This window comes from Asparagus officinalis, chromosome 2 (genome assembly GCF_001876935.1).
Source record: "Asparagus officinalis chromosome 2, Aspof.V1, whole genome shotgun sequence".
Taxonomy (NCBI): Eukaryota; Viridiplantae; Streptophyta; class Magnoliopsida; order Asparagales; family Asparagaceae; genus Asparagus; species Asparagus officinalis.
In genome coordinates this window covers 80,594,196-80,600,343 of record NC_033795.1, presented here as the reverse complement: position 1 = coordinate 80,600,343, position 6,148 = coordinate 80,594,196, and positions in this window count along the sequence as shown.

Sequence of the window (6,148 nt, the reverse complement as noted above, 5' to 3'; positions counted from 1 at the left end):
TTCAGATATTTGAATACTCTTTCTAAGGCAGACCAATGATCTTTGCTAGGGTTGCTAGTATACCGACTCAGTCTCCTTACAGCATAAGCTATATCAGGTCTGGTTCGGTTGGATATGTAAAGAATAGATCTAATCATCGAGATCGACGTTCATCCTCAGCAACGATCGACCACCGGAGCTTTCTCCTAGCCATTGGCTTATTAACCGATCTTCGGTTCAAGTCAACTCTTTCACAGAGTTATTCTAAACTCGTTCAGAGTTCTCAAACTTGCCATGCAAGTTCTCCATAATGTCAAATCGTGAGGAGAAGATATCGTTCCAGTGAATCAAAACGTCGTATCATCAACGGAGAGCAAACTCGACGCGAGCATTCGAGGGAGGCACTCTATCGCCACCGTGAAGAACCCAGTTTTAAACAAAGGAGAGAACCAAATTCGTTTCTCTTCTCTTTTGTAATCAAGTTGTAATCAGAATCAAAGAAGGCCTTCAGGTTGGTGCATATAGATCTCTTCATCTAAATCACCATTCAGGAAAGCAGTCTTGACATACATCTGATGTATAATAAGCTTATGGATAGCAGCAAAGGCTAATAATACTCAGATAGTTGAGATTCGGGCTACAGGAGAATATGAGGCCTTCAGGTTGGTGCATATAGATCTCTTCATCTAAATCACCATTCAGGAAAGCAGTCTTGACATACATCTGATGTATAATAAGCTTATGGATAGCAGCAAAGGCTAATAATACTCAGATAGTTGAGATTCGGGCTACAGGAGAATATGTATCAAAATAATCAATGCCCTTTTGTTGAGTATAGTCTTTAGCTACTAATCTAGCTTTAAATTTATCTATGGAACCATCAGCTCTGAGTTTCTTCTTGAATATCCACTTACAACCAATAGGTTTACAACCTGGAGGTAAGTCGGTGAGTATCCAAGTATGGTTTTCCATGATAGATTTAATTTCATTATCAATGGCTTCTTTCCAGAAAGGAGATTCAGGTGAATCCATTGCTTCTTGGAATGAGATTGGATCACCTTCAACAAGAAAGGTAAGGAAGTCTTCTCCAAAATCCTTTTCGATTCTACCTCTTTTGCTTCTTCGAGGTTCAATATTAAGAGGCTGAGAAGAACTGGAAGATGGAAGATCAGAAGGAATGGATGATCTGGGATTTTCTGAGATTTTAGATTTAAAAGGAAAGATGTTTTCAAAGTAGATTGCATCTCTTGCTTCAATGATGGTATTGTTGGATATATCACTGATTTCAGATTTGATGACTAGAAATTTGTTAACATTGTTATCTAGTGCATATCCAATAAAAGCAGCATCTACAGTCTTAGAACCAATTTTTCTCTTCTTAGGTTTGGGAATAGCTACTTTAGCCAAGCAACCCCAAACCCGGAAGAAATTCAGATTAGGAGATCTCCCCTTCCAATATTCATAAGGAGCTGTATCGGAATTTTTCTGGGGAATCCTATTGAGAATGAAGCAAGCAGAAAGAAAAACTTCACCCCAGAGATTTTCAGGTGCTCCTGAACAGAGTAACATACAGTTCACCATGTCCATTAGGGTTCTATTCTTTCGTTCAGCTACCCCGTTAGACTGTGGTGTATAGGGAGCAGTAACCTCATGAATAATACCGTGTTCTTGGTAATATTCAGTCATATGAATTGAGGTACACTCCCTCCCACGATCAGATCTTAGTACTTGATCTTCCTGTCAAGTTGGTTCTCAGATTCAGCTTTGAACACCTTAAACCTATCTAAGACTTCATCTTTAGTTTTGAGAAATAGATGTAACAATATCTGGAGTGATCGTCTATAAAAGTCACAAAATACCTCCTACCCCCTCGGGTGAGAACTCGGTTAGAGTCACACACATCACTATGAATTAATTCGAGGGGTTCGGAGTTTCTAGTTATAGACTTAAAAGGTTTTTTAGTGTGTTTCCCTTGAACACAAATTTCACATTTAGATAAGGGATCATGAGAAGATTTAGGAATGAGGTTTAATTTACTCATTCTCTGCAATGTTTGGAAATTGACATGTCCAAGTCGTCCATGCCAAACATCACAAGACTCAACAATTTGAATAACAGAAGACTCAGAAATTTCATTAGAACTGGAATTGATTACATTGAGTTTGAAAAGGCCATTACAGATAAAACCTTTTCCTATGAAAACATTACTCTTTGTAATCACAAATTTATTGGATTCTTTTACAATCCTATAACCAGCTCTAAGAAGAAGAGATTCACTAATCAGATTGCGACGGAGAGAATGAACATGATAAACGCCTTGCAGATGAAGAACTTTCCCAGAAGTCATGGTGAGCTCTATACGTCCACTTCCTATTATTGATTTAGTGGAGTCATCTGCTAAGCTTATGCTTCCTCCACGTGATTCCTGATAATTTGAAAACCAAGAACGGTCATTACAGACGTGGATATTTGCTCCGGAATCCAAATACCAATCAGTGGAAGAAGTTAGAGAATTTACAAGATGAGATGAAGAGGCTAACCTGAAAGAGGTTGGATTCATTTTAATCATATTAACTTTGTTGGATCCATTTCCTTTAGGGGCAGGTTTGGTCGGTTCCTTCTTCCGAAAGAATCCATTTCCTTTAGGGGCAGGTTTGGTCGGTTCCTTCTTCCGAAAGAAACAGTTGTGAGCCATGTGGTTTGTTCTACCACAGACAAAGCAAAACTTCTCATCAGACTTATGGCTGGAAGAATTGGGATTTGGTTTGAAGGAAGATTTGTTGAAAGATTGTTGATTTTTCTTGAATTTCTTCCCTTTGGGTTTGAAATTCTTAGATTTAGGCTTATCCTCTACCAAGTTTACTTTAGCTTTTGTTTCATTCTTGGTATTGGAATTTTGCCTATGCTGGTCTTCAATACGAATAGCCTTGAGGGCTTCAGTTAAGGTTAGATCTCCTTGCTTGTGTCGGAGATCTCCAGCAAATCTAGACCAGGAGGGAGGAAGTTTATCAATCAAACAGGAAACTTTATAATCGTCAGTAAAAGTGTTTCCTTTTGATTGGAGATGACGGAGGAAATCTAGGAATTCATGAATTTGTTCATTAATGGGCTTGTCATCAACCATCATGAACTTATTGAAGGAGGAGGAGGTGAAACGCAGAATTCCGGCATCATCATAGCCATATTCTGCTTCAAGAGCATTCCATAGGTCTTTTGCACTTTTGAACTCATAATATATGTCATAAAGGTTGTCCGCAAGTGCACTAAGGATCCTATGACAACAATGATAGTTGATTTTTTTCTGATTTCATAGAGCTAGAAAAGGAGCTAGCACCAGAACCAGAAGTGGAAGGAGCAGGTTGAGCAGGATCAGAAGTCAAAGGTTGAGAACCACTAGTAGATGACTCAGAAGTGTCAATAGCAGATAAAAGAACTAAGGTAGTGAGCCAGTATTTCATCTGATTAGCCCACCGTTTATAGTTAACACCGGTGAACTTCTCAGGTTTGACACTTTTTGAATGATCAGGAATTGCCATAAGTCCAATTCAAGTTTACTAGTCTAGGTAGATGTAATCTGATATAAAAAAGGATTTTGTCAATATTACTAGACCAGAAACTTAATTAAACCTGCTCTTAACCAAAAACTCTAAAAGTAGCAAAGAAATAAATATAATTTTTTTAAACTAATTTAGATGCCACAAATTAAAACAATTAACTAATACAACAAGTAATTACAATGAAGATTCGGGTGAACAGTAATCTCGATGAACAGTAATTTTTTTATTTATTTTTTTTAACTAATTAACTTAACAGCAAGAATTTTTTAATTAATCTTCTAGATTGCTGTCAAAACAGGAATATAATAATATAAAAATAAATTAAAGAGTTAGAAAATTCAGGCCTGATCGGGAGCAGTCGTGATATCACTGCCCTAGAAGATTAAGGACCCGCCTATCGACCTGGCGCAATTTGTCCCCTCTCCTCTAGCGGTAAAAACCCCCGGAATCGGCCGGCCTCTGCACTCGGGCGTGAGTCACAGAGCTTATGCTCAGACGAAAACGGTTGCCCAAAAATAGAAAAATGTGTAGCCGAAATTTCTTGGAGGAATGAGAGTAGAGAAAGAAGAGAGCTTAGAAGTTCTTCTCTTCGTTGGTGTACTTCTGAATGAGCTCCAAGCCTGCTTATATAGGTGAGGAGAGGTGTAACCCCCGCTGAATCCAAGGGACCGTTACGCACGAATCTTGCTTCCGCGCTCCAAGCCTGCTTATATAGGTGAGTAGAGAAAATTCGATCGTTTAGATTACTCTCGGCTTTATATTTAATTTGCCTCGGTGTCGAATGTAATTAAAAGTAAAAAAACTAAAATAACAGTAAATTTTTTTAGAAAAAAAAAAGAAAAAAGAAAACGTGAAGCACGAGAGTTATATCATGACAAAACCTTATGCTGCTTTCCGCGCTCCAGGTTCGTCGCAAACAAAAAAAGGGTACAGGTTGGTGTAGAAAAAAAACAAACAAAACAAAAAAGGGTACAGGCAGGTGTAGAAAAAAAAAAGTGTGATATCCACGTTTAATTTTTCGCAGTGTGGGTATAAAATGGTGTAGTGATAGGTTACAATTCCCCAGGATCATCTCATACAAGTATCAAGCAAAAAAGGAAAGATCGAGAAGATGGCCGGAGCCAAGTCCCTTGTTCTTCTGTGTTTCCTCCTCGCAATTGCATCTTCCCAAGCAACAAAACATGATAGGCCAGGACCACCTTGTCGCTCGGATCCTTGCTTCCTGCGCTGCCGTCTTACCCCACCGCTTTGTGCGCAAAGGTGCCGCTGCGACCTCGATGATCCATTTTCACCTAATGAGCGGGCAACAGAGGTAGAGCTGGGCTGGAAGGCGAAGATGACGGAAGCGCTGGCGAGGTCGCCCACAATCGCGCTCATGAAGCTGAAGCCGAACTGAAGGAGATGATGGAAGAACTTATCAGCTTGCACCACAAGTTGACGGGCAGCTGTAAGTATAATCCTTGCCACCGTTGGTGCCGCGCCGCGGGCAACAGCAAAAGAGTCTGTGCGACTCGGTGCAGTTGTACCCTGGTCACGGCTGACCTGGCAGCAAGCACTGATGACGAAGCATCCAAAGCCACTGAGTAATCTTGCTGCATGCATGCGCTCATGTATGTGTACGTGTTTATGTTGCATCGTGTGTTACTTACTTTGCTGCAGGTTGCAGTTCGCTTTGTCTGTTCGAGAGTCTGTGATGTTGTCGAGTCAGGGTCTGTTTGTTTTGAGTCAGCGCAACTTCTGTATGGTTGTCCGGTCGTACGATGGACTTATCATCTTATCTCTGTATATATATCCTGCTAATTAAATAAATGGAACCGTATGCGTAAAATATTATTTCGTGTGTACGAGTGTTTCTGTTGTATCGTGTTCTTCAGTACCGTTTGCAGTTCATTTGTGTGCTCGAGTTAGTTCCACTCATACGGTTGCCCCGGTCGCAAGATGTACCTCCGTCGTGCTTCTTCATCCTATTAAATGAATGGAATCACCACAAGAAACTGTGGCTTCAGTGACTAGTTTTAGTGACAACAACAAAATCTTGTCAATGAAAGTAAAGCTTTACTTACGATATATATATATAAACGTTGTCATAAGGAGCTGTTTGTTTGCCCAAAAAAATGAGGAAAAGGAGGAAATGAAAACTGACAAGAGCGCCACCTAGGATTATTTTGTTTCAAACCTTTTCCATTTCATATGTTTGGTTCGTCAAACGATTTAAAGAAAAGGGGTTGTGAAATGGGGGTCCACGTCAGTATTTGAAGAAATGTGTTTTCAGGGGTTTGAGGCCTGAAAACGGGTGGAAAAGTCACGTCTTGGAATAAAAAAAGAGAAGGGAAGTACGCTTAACGAGGCGGCGAGCTTGAAAAGTGGTTTCTTCCTTTACGGTACTACAAAAGTATCTTTTAAATCCAAATATGAACTAGTTCCTAACAACAACCTAAAGTATCTAATTGTTTCCACGTCTACTGATTGTCCGTCGCCCACAAAGATGTGTCTTTCAACATCACTTGGCTTTCGATAGCTCAGGCAGCCCTGCATAAAAACACTTATGTGAGTAGTAGCACCAGAGTCTAACCATCAAGTGTTTCTAGGTACTGAAGCTAAATTAACCTCAA